Source organism: Epargyreus clarus, unplaced genomic scaffold (genome assembly GCF_041222505.1).
Source record: "Epargyreus clarus isolate Ecla_fem2 unplaced genomic scaffold, WU_Ecla_fem_2.2 ptg000005l, whole genome shotgun sequence".
NCBI lineage: Eukaryota > Metazoa > Arthropoda > Insecta > Lepidoptera > Hesperiidae > Epargyreus > Epargyreus clarus.
The window spans coordinates 4,683,772-4,702,300 of NW_027332213.1; the positions used below are offsets into that span (position 1 = coordinate 4,683,772).

Sequence of the window (18,529 nt, forward strand, 5' to 3'; positions counted from 1 at the left end):
AACATCGCAGTTAGCATAAACACGGCTAACTAGTCAAGCGATAAATACTCAGATCGTTATAAAGGATTAAAGGGGATATCACAAGAGAAGTTTAGGGTCATTACAGCTAATATTATTACTCGGTGAGATACTATTTAAAGGTCCATAACGTAAGCCATATTAGTTTAGGTACACAAGTTAATGCTCTCTAAATTTGTAGGTACTCTCAATTTAATACGAGTTCATTTTCTATATTATTAAAGCAAGTCACTATTAAATTAAAAAAAGATAAAATTCAACTGACAAACCAAACAAAATAGAGTAAAAACATGATGCATGCGAAATAAGCTGCAAGGAACATTTTCTTATTGCGGGATGCATATGTATATGATAGCTATCTATACTACACATTCTATACACGATGTGAAGAAGACCCAAATTCTTACCTAAATTGTTCGCTACCTATCGTCCGCTTATTTTATCGGAACTGCGTAAATGTGTCAATTTTGGGGGATCTTTTTACCCAATTGCGGAGGGTAATGTTTTCCGAACGTACGTAGATATGTGGATATGTATGTCTCATTCTTTCACACTCCCTACAGTGTAAAAGGTTATACGGATTTGAACTTATGTCGTTGAATATATTTAAATAATAGGAGTGACATAGGCAGTTAGGCCTTTTTTATAATGATTGCCAGTTGAGCAACCCCTTCGTCTCAACATCCTTAAAACCTCATTCCTGAGAACAGGCTTTGCTATTGACTGTAGTCACCGTGGTTAGCAGAATTGTCTGTGTTGGTAACCGTAATAGAAGAATAACTTCGAAAGTAGTTTGAAGGTGTTTGTTGTTGAACCCTTTGTTGTTCGACTCCGGCTTCACCACCGCCACACCTATTCCTGCCTCACAACAGCAGTGTTAAACGCTGCTGTGTTCTGGTTTAAAGAGTGTGGTAAGGGAGGCGTTCCAGATTAGTCCTCAGGAGTAGCGGCACATCTGTGGCCGTGTAAGAATATCTAAACCTATCTGGGGTTGATTACAAATGTCCATGGGCGGCAGCAGCCAATTACCATCAGGTGGACTGCATGCTCGTCTGCTACTCTCATATTATAAAAAAAGTAGGGTTACACACAATTGTCTATCTCCAGATATACCTCTATCCTTAATCCTGTATCTACGGAAAAAGTGTGGAGCTGTTCTGAGCCACGTTGCCAAGCATAGTTCAAGAGGAAGCTAATACACTTTTAATGGCAATAAAAATCAACAGCGTGTACGCGATGATGGCACCTCGTTAGCTTATTATTACGTTATAAAAATATCTTGTCGACTGAGCTTAGCCCTGGTAGGTTTTATATCTACGACGTTCTTTTATGGATAGTGATAATGGTAGGTTTTTGTTATATGCAGTTAATTAAACTAACAGGCTTATAATTTACTTGGTATAAAACGATCATTAGTCTGTAGGTAGTAGTAAGAGTTACATTGTCATGTAATAGTATGTAGTTATAAGTTGTTCATCATGAGAATTAATTTAAAAACATTTTAACTCATTAAGCATATCATTGCTCGTGCACTTTGTCATTAACCTTCATCATTATTATGATTAATATTTTAAAATGTAGCGGGTTGCATTGATTGTGGTCACGGCGAAACTCCGTTTACGAAAGAAATTAAAAACCGCGTGAGTGCCTACATATTAAAATTTCTTAATTCCGTGATAATTTTAGTCTAAAATCACATATGATTATCATCGTCAACGTCACCTTTATAATAAACTCATTACCAATGAACAGGATCTCCCATTCAATTACGAACAATAAAAGTCAATTTGTCTATTGTTAAAGAAAGTTGTACAGTTCTAGTTTCCTTACTCAGTAAATGTTTGAATCAAACAGGTTACCGCGAACACGATTCCTATAACTATTCTCACATAATTCAACTCCAATCGCCCTTCATTCCTCAGGCAATTAACTTTCAAGCCGCAGAGACAAAATTACTTGTGCACTTCGAAACCGCAAAGCAAAATGTAATTGGCAACTACTTGAAGTAAGAAAATAACAGTTAGGAAGCTCCCTAACTTTGTAACTTAAGGAATATGCTTTAAAATGAACTGACGACTTTGCTAATGAAGTTTAATATTTGCTCCGAGGAAGCTTCTTGTGACAGGGCAAAATTGTTGCAAACTTACTATTTTTGTTTAAAATTTCGTTTATAGTCTTTTGATAGAAATTAACGGTACCTAATACAATTTACAGTGACAATTAACTTGCTTATGCCTTATAATGTCTGATTTGTATAACTATTTTTATTAAGTTAAGATTAAAACTACTTCGCAACAATCCGCTACAAATATGTATGACGGTATATATTTTAAACTATGCCGTATGTATTTCACAGAAAATTTGTACTTTCTAAAACTGAAGGTTGATGTTCGTCTAACTGACATGTGTCAGAAGTTTTCGCGGTTCGAATCTGCACACTTTTCTTCCTCATTTCAAAGTCAACGCAAAACATACCTATCGTAGATATTCCATATATGGCGGAAGGAGACGAAATTCCTTCGTGACTCCTGCGATATCTAAATTTGTAATGGCCTATGATCACTTGGTCAGAATAGTATGTTTTTTGACATGAGTTAATTTTGTCCAATATTATGTTCCTAACAGAAATGTGGAAAATAGGAAATTGTGCTTAATTTCCAACTAGCGTCAGAAACTGTATCACGTACAGAACTAAACACGGCAACAGTGCCAGCATCTTTGTGTAAAGTCACTTAACACAATGCCGTACAACAATGTAGTCTCACTAATGAGTTGGGATCGTTAAAAATAAATTGGAAACGAGCTCACACTATTGTTGACGTGCTCAGGACGATAGCGGCATTATAGCCTGCCTGCTTCTGATACAACCTGTATTGTAAGAGAAATTGCTTCAGCGAACTATAGGAACAAATATCTGCGGCTCTATTGTGGAGCGAAAGCTTTTGGCCCAAAAACGAAGCATAAATTGGATCAAGATAACAGCGCTATATTGCTTTATATGCCCATAGTCCTACAGTAGGGTTCCTTAGGTTATAGGCGTAACGGTAGCCTATGAATACCCAGAGCAGATATGCAAAGCAATCATTTCGATATTGGCTTGAAAATCCTTAACAAAGTAAGGTACAAGTAACACTTCAAGACAAGAAACGGTCTGACTCGTCTTCATAGGTAGGTACGTATCTGTTGACCTAAGGATAGATTCCAATCTTATTTTTGGATGTATGATTATATAATTAGATAGACTGCAACCTGGTTTGCTGTTTTATTTTCCTAAAGTAGAGTATAAAATTACTCCCATTTTCGTCCTGATAAAGATAATTATAACTCTTTGTGAGCAGATTGCAGAACCACTTCTGTCGAATTATCTCGTTATTCTGTTAGGTACGTATCTGTTGACCTAAGGATAGATTCCAATCTTATTTTTGGATGTATGATTATATAATTAGATAGACTGCAACCTGGTTTGCTGTTTTATTATCCTAAAGTAGAGTATAGAATTATTCCCATTTTCGTCCTGATAAAGATAACTCTTTGTGAGCAGATTGCAGAACCACTTCTGTCGAATTATCTTGTTATTCTGTTCACAATTTTGATTAAAATTTGCGGTGCTTGTGTCTGACACAATGGAGGATATCGAAAATTAACTCAAAACCATTGCATCTTGATAAACAAATTAAATTATTTTAATCGTGCTCAGTTGGTAAATCTTATACTGTTCAAATTTAAAATGAAATTTATTTGGACTAATAATAGAAATAAGGCAACTTAAAATTTTGGGAAATCACAAATATTATTTCGATTAATATACATATCTGTTTGCATTGATGATGTCAGATTCAAGCTTTCCCGGGATTAACATGTTATTGATGAATCCCTTTCAGCAAAATTATTAATTTTTAAATGGGAAAGGTAAATCGCTGTGAGCGAACACTGTAAATCCTTTTTAGTATAAAGGGGAGCGCTAAATAACATGACATGACTTGCGTATTAAATCGGTCGATGTATAAAACTTTTGATGCTGAACCTCATGCCAAAAAAGTCGTAGAATATTGCATTGGAATCAAATTTGTTTTTGTGTGAATATTTTTAACGCCGTGGTATATATAGTTCGTGATATTGCGGATTTGAACACGTTATGTGACACCTTTTATAGTTAAATCTAATAATATGGCAGATGGGCTATCTGATGGAAGTTAGTCGCCGTCGCCTATTTGCAACACAAGAGGTGTCGCCAATGCATTTTCTAAATTATATTTGCTTATTAAATACGAGTAACCAACGATGGCATATTATTTGTTTTTCCTAGTGTTTGATATAACAACGTGGACTTACCTTTCTTCTTCTTTTATCTAGTTTTTTTTTTGTAATAAACACAATCTGCAATCATGTCGATTTGCGTTGTATGTAAATATAATTCTTGTATACTATAAAAGCCGGTTGACATATTTGGATTTGCTTATATGTTTTCTGTGAGAGGCCACGTCTATCTTTTTTCAATCTCAGTTTGCAGATGAAATTTCAATCTGCCACAATATTTTTTTTATACCTGTACACAAAACGATGCTTAATGTTTATGTGCCTTGTCCTACTTCGATCGGAAATCGAAAATCAATGTATCTTTGCAATCAAAAAAATTACTTAGCTCTACTTCTACGCGTGGTCAATGTAATGACTAATATTTAAATCATTAAAACTATGATTTAATATGAGATTCATGATTATTTTCTTACTTCGTGACCTACTTCATAATAGTATTGTTGAGTTTACTCGATTGTGAAAATTACTCTTTTATGTCATTCATCTTCAAACGCTTCAAAAGTTTAAGTTAACCCCTTTGTTTCTATTGAACTACGTAGTAACCACGTCGGTTGAGGATTATCTCGGTCTTATTTTATGGCTTCACCAAGTTTAGCTGACGCAGAGTTTTCTTCGCTTGACGTAAATGAAGAGAAAGGTGATATAACTTTATTAACGGCAGATCTAAGTTACTTGAGACACGCGGAAAAATTCCAATTGTTAGACGAACTATCGAAGTCATTACTTAAGCAATAAATTCCTCGGCTATGGCACAAGTTTTAAAACTTCCGTTCAAGATGTCGTAGTTGGATTAATTATCAAAGTCTCCTGACGTCGAACGAACCTGTTTGTTTCTTATGTCGTCAACTTTGTTTAACTTTTAAATAGTTTCAAGTTAATAAATTAAATTCTAGAATCTTTTCCTTTATAACTTTTTGCAAGTGAATCATAAGTTTAGTTGAAGATTCAATTTGTTTTAGTATTACTCTCTCGAAGTACAAATTTAAAATTGAGATGACACTCAAAAGTGGTAAAGAAATATAAAGAAAACAATATGTTTTCCTAACCTTACACGCGCATAAACGTTTTGCTGTTACGATAATGTATGCAGGACTGACCGTACCCTCCAAACAAGATGTGAGTCGATCACAAATGTACGGAAGGTCACCTATCCCGAATCAATGTATTCAAAGTGATTCGCAAGTTAAGCTAAACTAACAAAATTTATACGTGATTGATATCTAATTTTACGATAAGTGTAAGTTAAGATGTGATTAAAGTTTAACTATGGCTTTAATAAACGCCAAATAGCACCGCCAAAAAACCGTCCTATTTTTTGTAAATTTGATTAAATATGACTGTAGTCATACTCTGGAAAGAATACAAATGCACATGAAGACGAATATATAAAACCCAGAACTAAATTACAAATGCTTAACTGTTGTCAAATATTTTACCTTTATTGTCTTCATTGAACTCTACTTTATGTGGACTATACACATTCTTAGTTACTGAAAGCTTGTCATTCATACCACTTTAATGTTTTTGCTGAATCAATCTGAAGTTACCCTCATAATCCGGTGAAATTTTATGTTTTGTAAGAGGGTAGTTCGAGATCGGTCGTAAATAAATAATGTATGCAGGACACAATGAAGGAATCCGAAACAAACAAGATGTGACTCGCTCGCAAATGTAGAAAGGCTACCTTCCCCAAACCGATGTATTCAAATTCAAACTTGATTGTTAACTGATAAACTATATACGTTTATATTTGTCCGTATTAACATATTTAGGACAACTGATCTAATACAAAAAATATTATGTGATTTGTATGCGATAAATATAACACGAGTTTACGTCTTTCACAAAGGTCTTTTAATTTCATTTATTATCGATTGTTGCGAGAGTAATAAAGTTCGTATAAAATTCAAAAGTTAATTTGGCTTTTTCGACAACTTTATTTATGAACACAAAATGTATAACATCTCTTTTAAAATTATGGGATAATAATAATATAACGAGATTTTTTAATACAAAGGCCATAATTATTTTTATACACCTTTTCAGATAAGTCTGAAATGTAGGTGTCTTCTAAATATAAATACTATTCAGTGTAAAAGCTTCACAACGGCCTTGAACTTTCATATTTAGTGAAACCTAATTCCAGCTAGATCTATATGTAGAACTCATAAAAGACTACGTACGTTATCCGATTTGATGCCTGAAAATACTTGACGTGTTTTACAAGGAGGCCTTTTAGGTCATATTATATTACGATTTACTTCGTATTAGATTGCTGTAATATTATTCCAGGTTTAATACATAAATTCATATAACAAATCTGAGTTCAGATGATTTTAATGATTTATGGCTTTACTACAGCTGTTTTAACTGCTGCTGAATGCTTAGTCTGAAGTGCTAAAAGAACGGACTTACTTTTAAGGGGAAGCAACGATGGCAGATCGCATGTATTACTCCTGTTTGTGGATTAAATTCTTATTTACTCTTTCTACATATTTACATCCGTAGTATAAAACTTGCATTACTTCCAAGGATAAGATTATTTTACAAGGAATATTACAGCCAAAACCGCGTCCTAAATGCTATATCATGGAATCGTTGGCAGATATCCAAAGGGGGTTCGAGATTCCCTCGTATTTTATGGTATTCTGTTAGAATGGCTTCTGCAGAAAGCTATTCTTTTATCTTGCGTACAATTAAATTGTATCTTGTTACAACACAAATATTATTGATGTTTGGATGTACCTAACCGGTGGTGGTCAATGTGACTCGTGGTTACGTGGTCTGGTAGAATATTTAGTGGTTGCGCCACTATACCAAGCATGTATGATTATTATTTTTATTTCTTATTAAAAAGACTGGTGTTATACTTGTTTACAAAGTTTTCTGTTAACGTAAGTTAAGTGAATCTATTTCATCTACGAGTAGCTGAAATAGTGTGTGATAATGACCATTTCGGGAATTTCATCTTCAAGTTATGCAGTCAGTGTTGAAAGTGAATCATCAACATTAATGTTATTAAGTAAGTCAGAAACTATTTTTTAATATTTAACACGCATCACACAATTTAAATTCAAATCGCGCACAGGGTCCCGGGTTCGATCCCCGCCCAGACAGATTTCTACAGGGAATCCTAGTGTGGGGCTGTGAGTGTAGAAAGCGTATTAATTTAAATGCACCGAAATTCTTAACCGTAGAACTGCGGTGGTCGATTTTCATATCAAAGCGGTATCTGTTTGCAATATCAATAAATAATATAAATGGGTCCCATGTCTAGTAACAACATACGATGTCGTATTTGAGTGCCAACATACACGCCTCTAGTTTCTGAGTAGTTATGCAAGTTCACGGCTGGGAATGATGGATTTTCGACATGGGTTCTGCTTCTGGCCCGTCACGCCATGTTTTGCATTTCGCTACGTCACGTTGCAAAGGTTGAAGGGAACTATGAATAACATAGTTCGCACGCGTACTCAAAATCATTCAGTGCTTCAGGACCGGGATGTGGAATAAATTACGTAGGAGTTTCTATCTTCATATTAGATGTTTTAGTCTGGATCTAAGTTTTCGTGTCATATGATTCTACTTAAGGTCACATTTTATGAGAAATACTAGTCGGTATGTTGTAATTTGTTAGATAGAAAGTAACAGTAGACCGCACTATAGTTTTCAACATCATTTGGCCTTTAACGGTGGTTTTGTTATTAACCAGATTATGTACTGATTAACATGGCGTTATATTACTTTGTCGCTTTTATGTTTCAACATCTAGAGTTTTAATCAATTTGTATCAGTTACCTGTTCACAATAATTTTAACAACCGCTACAGTTTGCTTAATGAGAAGGCTTCTTGTTGCAATAGATTTTCATGTGCGAATTTTTACGCTGCTTCACTTCAGATTGGAAAAGGGTTAATGGTTTTTTTTTGTGTCGGATGTTTTCAAACCACCCATAAGACCTCTAATACAGTTTAACGATAAAATCCAATGGTAACAACCAGTACCCTTAGTATGAGTTTTTACGTTTTTACAAAAATGACTGTGTTTGTTTTTGTTTACGTATTTGCCCATATATTTCCAATCAGCGCCCCTAGCGGACTGTATCAGAACTAATTAGAAATGCATGTGAAATATGTAAACAAATACAAAAACAATCATTTTTGTAAAAACGTAAAAGCTCATACTAAGGGCCCAGGACAGCTACTACACATGCCGTCAGAAGCACTAATGAAATTTATTTATTAGTGGTCAACCATCCAACTCGTGACCGTGACTTTAATTTCGCATATCGTTTAAGATCGATACATACCGCCGGCTTAAAAATGTTTCACCAATAAAAAGCTTAAACACACTCTATAACATAGTAATACACTTTAAGTACTATGACACAACTTCTATTGTCACTTTGTCGCGCTGTCGTCAAAGCATAACATCATACATGTACATTGTACAGTTAACACCACATGCGAAGCTTCAAGTGCACCGAGGTGCTACGTAACTTGTCTCACGCCTTGTTGCCGGTAATCCACTTTAGCGGGACCTGCTGGTCTATTAAACTTTCATAATAACTGATCGATCTGCCTTCAGTACGGTACGTTAGTACTGGAAATTTCTGAATTTCTAAGCAAACTACATTTTATTATTTCGTACGTTTTTTGAAACAAGTGTGTATTAGATATTCGTATTTAACGTCACTTATTACTAAATTTGTGAATTGTATATGCCATTTTAGTGGTTGTTAAGTAGTAAATAAAACTGAATTAAATATTTCGAATGAATAATATTACTTTAAACTATGATTATTGGATACAAAACACGATATACAAAAATTAACGTTTTGGTACGTAATGGCTTTATAAATTAGTACTATAAATTATTATTTAAGTGATTATCTTATCCTTTAAGCAAAGCGCTTTGATCTGTCTCTTCCATAGAATCCCCTAGGGTTTTCTAAGTATTTTACTAAAGAAATGTTTTCTTTTTTGCAGATCGGCGTCGCTCCGTCGGATCAGTCTGCCAATCAGGTGCGTCTATGCAAATTTCTTAAGAGGCATTACCTTGATTAAAGGTAACCTTAATAATGCCTTATCTCGGTGATATTTGAATGTCTTCATTCAATTCGGTCGCCAGGCCTTTGAAACGTTTATATTCGCCTTAAATTTCCCTATCTTCCATCTTGTTTCTACTGTGCTCTCTGATATTGTGGATTTTAATTTGGTAATCTCTATTCTGTTTCATGGAGCCCTCTTCAAGAGTTTTAAGCGAGCTTAGAGTATGTTCTGTGTTCATTCTGGGAAAGATATTGAATTATTAGAGGAGTAAGATGATCAGTCTTGGTGGCAATGTTTCCATAAATGATACTCATAATTGTCGAATAGATTAAAATATGTAAACAGAATATTCCATTAGTTTAGTAATTGCATAATATTATTGCAATTTCATAATTAGAAACTCTTGATAATATAGGAGTAGCAAACAAACATACAGTCCATGATTGTACATTTTTAACTTCCATCCATGGACATTAGTTCCCAACCCCAGATAAGATTAACCATATCTGTGATCATTTACAGATGTATTGCTGCCCTTGAAGGCTAAGTTGGAACGCCTCGGGCAGTAAGTCTCTCTTACTACACATTTGTAATTGAAACACAGCAGCACTTAACACTACTGTTATTAAGCAGACATCGTTGTGACAGTGGTGTCACGTTAAATCCTAGAATAGGTACCGCGGTAGGCTTTATATTTATTAAAAAAAATATTGAGTCAAACCTTCGCAGTCTTATAAAAGGAGGTTAATAATACGAGAACAATTGCACCACTACACCAATCTGGAGTAATTAATAAGACCACATAAATTATCACACTCCCACAAATACGTTAATTAACACAGAATAGATATGGAGTAGACACGTAAAGCCCTTAAGCGCGCCTATGATTTGTGTAACTGAACTGAACGTTATATTTTCGAATGTTATTAATATTCAATCTGTCCAAAATTCTTCTACCAGAGGTCGATTTTTGTAATTTGTACATTAGGTTTTTAAGCATTTTCCTATTAGATAAATTGATTATTAATAACTAACATAAAATTAACATTTCATTATTTATATAGGCTGAAATAATGAAGAACATTTTACGACGCTTTTATTAGCTTGACCTGTATGAAGCTTGATATGTATGTATGTAACGGAAACTTTGAACTAGATTTTTACCCACTTTGAACGGACAGTTTAATTAAAATTTTTGGCTATTATCTATAATCGATGACAATGTACGATTTTTATAGTTTGTCCCATTGCGCTTAATAGGATGGTCATGATTAATGATTTTCGAGGCGGTGTTCGAAGTAGGTGGCGACGCGGTTATATGGTGCGGACTATATCATTACTAATTAGCCAAGTCATTTTGTAATCGATCTATAAAGCTATATGGCGTAATTTTAGGGATAAACTATAAAAGCGTGTTTTTTTAGTTTTTTAAACTATAATTTATTATTTCTCTTTTTCTTAAACAATTTTATTCTGTATGTTTTTGATAGCCATAGATGAGCTTCTAGATCTTCTTGAGCTTCTAGGTCTTTTTGATCACAATCAATAGCCTCAGAAATAACGGAAAGGTGTTTCATAACAATTGTTATCTCCATGCTGCCAATTATGATAGAAAACTTTTTGTAATCATAAACTTTACAAAAGTACTATAATCTTTGACTTTTTTAGCTATTGTCTAATGAGTTTATTTTTAATTCCATTACTAGCAACATATATAACCTGTATAGAATCCAATAGTTATTATTTTATTCCGTTCTATTATTTATTTATATCAGTTGATTTCTTCGTATGGTGTTTCTTAAATGTATGTAGATGAACGCTTCCTAGCATTATTGGCTGCTAAGGTTTGGTACTTACTTGCCTAATTATCCGCATACTTCTGTGGCACATTAATTAGACTCAACCCTATTACCTTGAAGGTATTAGCGTGTTACATTAATGCGTTTGCCTTGTACTACAAGTAGGTTAAATTATGTCTAACTTATGGAAGAGGTGGTGGGCACCATTCGTACCATTGTAAGGGCAGTGTTTGTTTTGAAGGGTGTGGTAAAAATAAGTTGCTGTCAACATATTCCTAACGTATTCCTACGTATCTGTGGCCAACCTTATGTAGTGCTCGTAATTCTATTTGAGGTTGAATGCGTATCGCAAAAAATATTAAAATTGAGGTGACAAAGGCGTTGTAAAGCTGTAGACTAAATTGGAACGCCTTTAGTACTTTTAACTTACACCTAGTATTAATTCAATTATTAGGTATTTTGTACTTGGCCCATTGGTAATTGGCCCATGGTACGGTAGAAGTACATTTTCATATGCATACCGAATATATTATATGCTACATTTACTTCGCTCGTTTTAATTAAAGGCAACCTTCGCATTCTTTGCCGTCGTAAATTAAAAATTAAAATAAAAAAGAACAAACACGGAGAATGAATGAGTCGTTCGCTGTTTACACTGAATGATTGATTACTTTCTGTTTTTAATTCGCCATACACTGAGCAACGTGAGAATTTTCCACGCGTCTGCACTACGTAACTGTTGCTTTCTGTACCGTGATCACAAAAGAGGCCAAAACGAAACGTTTGTTTGCGATTCAAAGCTACAAAGAAGCGAGGTTTTATAATTACACTCACATCGCACCCAGATGCTACGAACCAGCGCCTATGTTTATGAATTGTGTGGAATGAATGTGTGCGAATTGAATGAATGAAATGCGCATCGGCGGTATTAATTTCTTCTGTAACCATCATTTTAAGATAAAATTAATTCTTACGGAATTAATACTCCTTCTTTAAATGAATTAAATGACTTTCATGATTACCCATTTATATAAGCGATCAAATTTCCACAAAAAAAATGCTACTATAATACTAATAAACTACTTTACGATATTTTATCAACAGAGGCTAGTAAAAAAGGTTCTGGATTTTTATGCATACCTCATAGATTAGTAAAGATTACTCACTCCTAACAAGAAAATGTACCCAGTTTTGAGAATTGAAATAGTTGCGTAAAAAGTTTTGCCACGTCTCCGTGCTAAAATGTCCCTAAAATATTTGAAATAATTATTTATTTATTTCGTAATTATTACGTAAATTAGTTATTTATTCGCAAATTTTCTCTAAAAATGTATTTATTTGTCAAGGATTAAAAAAAAAACTTACTAAAATTAGCCGTTTGTGGCTCATTCAATTTCAAGGCGGCGAAGTATCTTTAGTTACTAATCTATGGCATACATATATGTATTTGTGTACACATATTTTTTGTGCAGCCGAGAGTCTATGCGCCTGTGAGATAAGCACTGCGCTCGTTGCTTGCTTAAGCTGAGTTGATTAATTAAGTATGCTTAGCTAAAATAGGTTTCTTGAATATGCTGGGGTGAGTATAACATTGTTTATAGTTTTTCATAATACCTTAAGTAAGGCAAGTGATGTTGTTCGTTAACCATACTGTCTAAAACATTTATAATTAACGTCTTAACGACCTTTCCGATACGTAAAGACTTGGACATAATAAAACATACTATTGTTTATAGATTTTATTTTTAGTGTTTGTAACTCAATACTGGTAATTTTAAATTACGGATTACTTGATTGCTATAGGGACTGAGATTTCAGTACGCGATACCATAATGATCGTGTCCCTTTTGTTCCTCCGAGCGTGTGCGTCTAACATAAACATCACCCATTGATCCCTCGAACTGTGTTTACTGAGGGCAATCACAGTGAAATATTAAAATGTATATATAGTGTTAAATACTATTACTATTGATTACTATACCATTGAATTGATATTACCGGCTCTCTCTGAGTTACTTTACAATTCTGCTCCCTGGTACTATACTACGATTATTGATCCGTTGAACTGTTGAACCCATCCGTGATACATAATTTCTAATAATAAAATCGGAATGATCATAGCCTCGCTACTAGGTGCACGTGAAACTTAAACACCAATCAAAATTAAAATCATTTATTCGAAGTTGATTCACATAAAACTCGTTTTGAATGTCAATATCTACCACACTTATTTTCCATAGTAGGCTTTTTTTTATGTATAGGTACAGTCTCTACCGATTGTAAACTAATTTAAGTCCATGTTCCCTTTTGCCTGAGTGAGTGTACGCGTGAACCAACACTACGCCCATTGATCCCTTGAACTGTGTTGATAGTACGCTCAATCAAACTTACATTACCGTGTTATTGAAAGCGAACCAGACGAATCAATAAGTAAACTAATACTCCACATTGGTACACAAATTTAAAGTGGAAATTACTTCTAACCCATTTTAGTAGGTGTACAACCTAATTACGGTCGGGTTCTCTTTTGTCTAGCCGAGCGTGTGTGTGAAGCATAAACACTATTCTCATTGATCCTGAACTATGTCCATTGTACGCTCTAATGTACTCGAGCGTTTGCCTTGTTTTAGAAATTGAATGAGATGAATCAATAAATGAACGAGTGAACTAATACTATACTGACGCCACAAAGGAGTAATTACATAAATAACTTCGGAGTAAATATATTTAAATATTTAAACATACGGTTTTAATTACGGCTAAGCAAATTTTATCGCTATACAGTGAGCTTATTTCAATGACCTTTGGGACAAGATTTGTCTTTTCGATAGTGCCAAAATTAATTTTGATCCACTATCTAAATTATTAGTGTATCTGTGGCATCCTCCGTGGCGTAGCTCCTAAATAGAAGAAGCGTTATTGACTTTTTTTGACAAGATCGAATGTTTTCTTAGCTTTGATTATTAGAAAATCTTTACACTTATTTGCTGAAGCAGATCATCAGCTCTTAAGTAGTTCGAGTCGTTGGTTGTAAAATTGTTAATGTAAATTTTGGTGACTTTAGTAAATAATTTGCAGGAACATTCTGCAGTCGGTATTCTTGGTAGAAGGTAAACACTTTGTCCCTGTAGTCTCGGGACGGGCTGTTGTAAGAGGCGACTAAAAGGGGGCTTCTGGGGTTGCGGGCGGCAAGAGTGGGAGCTCGAACCGTCCAGCAAGTAACCCCGGGAAGGACGGCGGTGTGTGTGGCCGCATACCGTTGTAGATACCAAGTGTGTGGGTGGAGCGTAAACTGCACCCCCATGGAAGAACCCGATTGGGGCATCGTGCTCGGAGGACGCGATCGGTTGTGTTCCATCGGAGATCCCAGAGTTTTTGGGTTTTAGTACGATAAAAATCCCACATAGCCCGGCGTCGCTCCCACGTCGTCGGGTACCTTTTGGAGATTTCCCCCTCGTAAACAAAAAAAAGAAGGTTATACGGTAAACACTTAACATTCTCGATAGGAAGTGATTCTATTCTGGCGGGAGTGAGTCTATTCTAGATCGACAAACAGGTAATGCGACTATATTACATGCAATTACTTATTTTGCTCGGTTTTGCGACGAGTTGGTACTTCATGAACGTATTCGCTTTTGACCAGCCGAGCGTGTTCGCGCGAAACATAAACACTGCGCTCGGTTGTACCATGTTGATTGTACCACAGCATTAAGATCTATACAGTATTGTAACTCGGCCCTGTCCTTGAATTATATACCTACAGGGGCGCTGGGCGAGAGTTCGCGTTAGAGCTGCTGCAGCTCGCCTACAGTAATTTAGTAAATTAATAAGTTGCAAATTAGGAGATAAGAAAAGTGTAGTTATAATTTGTTCATGTTCAACGAGAATAGCTTTTGCTAAATTATTATTCGTATGTCCTATCCATTTATTTATTTATGAATCCAGGTATTATGCTCGTTATAAATCGAAATACTAATCTTTTAAAAAGAAGAAAAAAGATTATTAGTGCAGACGCTACATAATTGTTTAAATTAAAAAAAAAAACACTGCCTAAAAACCGTAACACCGACCGCTCATCACTGCAGCACATTCGCATCTGTTCGCATCCGAGTGCATACCGATATCGAGGCGCGTAGGCATAACTTGCGTTCCGTGCGTTTGTATGAGGATAGAATACTGTATAGATGCTTATACTGTGATTGTATGCCCGAGCACACAAATACATTGCCTCCTCGGTGGAAATTGAATTTTATACGGAAGTCGCTTGTTTGATTATACTTTTGTTTGGGAATAGTAAATTAAAAGCTCTACGCTTATCCTTAGGTTAATTTTAATTAATGTTTTATAGACTTTATGTTTAGCAGAGACTTCTCTAATGAAGGAGGGTAAACATTTTTAAAGATGTCACGGAAATATCGAAGTTTACTTGTTAGGAAGATTCTTATAATCTTCCTAACAATTTTCCTAGCTTTGAAGGATTAATTAATACTTAAGAATATAATTAAAAATTATGTTGTTATGCACGATTTGTACTTTTACTCACTAATTACACGCCCTTTTTGGGTCTCTATTATTTTATTGATGATATATTTAACCATTAATTACTATAAACACAGTGCAGTACTAGTATTATAGAACGACCACACACGGTCTTAACAACGTACGTTACGTAAATAGGTCGCCTAATGCAAATGTAACTCTCCAAATTGAAATGTTTTTGCCGACTTGTTGCGTTGCATACCTGATGGGGATTCCGCTTACATTCGACTGATTGCTTCCTGTTTGTTTCGGGATAATCGGATTACCTTTAATTTGAGATTCGGCACGAATTAGAACAAAAACGGTATTGTTATGAAGTGTTTTGTTTTTCGGGCCTCGGTCAAGTTTTGAACACGGTATTGGATTAAAATTTGCATAACGTCTTCCTTGTTAGGTGACGATGACTTTTGGAATAAGCGTAGTGATAAAAAAGGGATGTTTAAATTATAGCAGCTCGTTAAAAATAAGAGTAAACTATGTATTAAACCTTTCATTAGCTCGCTGTAATACGTGACCATTTATAGATGTTTTCTAATCTTATTACTTGATAGAAAACTTAGTAAGTAAGTATATAATTTTTAAATATTGTCATACATTAATTTGTTAAAAACGATTAAGTAAACAAAAAGTAATGTGGGAAGTTGTGGTTCCACTATTATGCTATTTATATTGTACCGATTATGATTAAACTATTGCAATCCGGTTTAAATTTAGATTTATGTAAGGTGGATTTGATCTTAGCCATTTTTATTATGCGTGATAACACCACACCTAGTGTTGTTTTCAAAACATTCAATTCTATTTTCTATTTTCGGTGTTATCAAGTTAACGTAAGCTTTTAAGTTAATTAAGCCATTCTTAAAACGGGGTAATTTAGAAATGGTAAAATTTTGCTTAGTTCCTGCCAATATTTGACCTTTTCATTCGTATATTAATTAGAGTCTGAAGCCATTAATCTTTATTTCAAAAAGATTATCATTAAGTTATGAAACTAAGTAAGGAGCTATTACGGGGCTTCTGTCATTAAATATTCTCACTATTAAGGTAAAGATTTTCCCAGAAACAGTTGTATTAAGGGCAGCTTAATTGAATAAAAATGCTTGAATTATTACTTGAAATTTAGGCTCTCAATCGGGGTTCGAGGTTCGAATTCCGGGTACGCAATTTTAATTATTGAAAGTCATTATGTGCGTATTACAAATAAAGTACCTCTTGCTATAACGTTGAAGAAAAACATCGCGAGGAAATTACACGCCAAAGGTCTCATCGGTGTGTGAAGACATTTCTCATTCGGCCAGCGCGGAGGCCTTAAATTCTTTTCACTCTGAGAGGATATGTGACCAACAGTGGGACGACTAATCGAATAATATGCCACAAAATGTCCCAACATAAAATAAAGTCATGAACTAATAACTGTAGAGAATTTTAACCTGGTTGTCGGGAGCTGCACCGTTAATGCCGTTAAAGTTATACAACAACTAGGCTATTAAAAATGCGAAATAGGCCGTTATACGTTTAAAGCTTATGTTCTTATAGCATAAGTGCAGTAATTTAACTTCATGTTAAGCCCACAAACAACACACAAGCTTAAGCACTTATTACAGCCGCTTAGTTTAAGTGCGCTTAAGTGTTGGGAAGACATTGGTTACCATGTTAAGTTATATGTATGTACGCATTGCATACAAGTTATATTTCAGCTCATACCTCCTTTGGACAATTTTATGTTTTGATGCTCTTGTTTAAGTAAACGGTGGTAAACTATATCTTATAGTTAATTTATTTTCGGATTAACTTTGTTACAAAATAAAAATTATTTATAGAATGATTAATATGTAATTTGATTTATTGTCTCCCTAGAGAGGTATAACTTTTAAAGGATACGTAAGTAAGTATGTATTTACTTACGTATCCTTAACAATATGTATTAACTTAATATGTTAATATGTATTAACTTGTTTGTATTAACAACGACTGTTATAACATCATCATTATGAAAGTATTATCCCATTGCTGGACTAAAATCCCAGGCTCGGAAGAGTTATACTGAAGGCCTAAGGTTGACTTATCAAATCTTTAACAAGAAAAATTAACCAATGATATAACCACTTTTCGATAATTTTCTTTTATAATTATAATATCTCATTAAATATTATTTCTGTTTAAATTAAAATCAGGAACATGAAATTCTATGCAAATGACGAGTTGGGAAGATCTTGAACTCGTGACGTAATAGAAATAATTTCGAAACGTTTTCCTTATTTTGTTCCGACCCAATATCAGATTGTGGTTCTTTGTTAAATTTAATGTTATATATCTTATATTGCGGAACAAAAATGGAGTTTGTTTTCTGACGAGTTTTGATATTATTTTTACATTAGATACGCAACATTTAGTTATAAGAAGCTTATATTCGTAAATTCTTCGGGAAAAATATCTTCTAATAAGTTTGGACTAAGTTACGTAGTCGCACGTGGGCAGGCTTGATCCTGAATAGAAAAATAAATTCATCAACTATTTTTTATATTAAACAAGTAGCAAACGAGTACTGTCCTTGTGATGGTAAGCCTACTTTCTGTAATCAACCCTAGATAAGACTAGAAACCTCACTAAGGTCGGCCACAGGTACATTGTTACACCAGAAGAATAAGTTGAAGTGCCTTGGATAAAAACCGAAACAGAACACAGTAGTACCACTTTTATTTTGTGGTAGTACTACTGTTATAAGGCAGAAACACGACACATACAACGTCGTACAACAAAAGCCACATTAACTACTACTAATGTACCTTAATACGTGCTACATTAA

General features: G+C 34.4%; 1 protein-coding gene across 2 annotated transcripts in view; it reads left to right on the plus strand.

The window, feature by feature from the left end:
- The window catches only part of LOC140757972 (angiotensin-converting enzyme-like protein Ace3), a 245,578-nt gene that overhangs the window by 104,483 nt on the left and 122,566 nt on the right, over positions 1-18,529 (plus strand). For both annotated transcript variants that reach the window (XM_073093897.1, XM_073093896.1), the window contains one exon: positions 9,323-9,358. The gene's annotated coding sequence lies outside the window, so the exon portion shown is untranslated. The remainder of the gene's footprint in view (positions 1-9,322; positions 9,359-18,529) is intronic.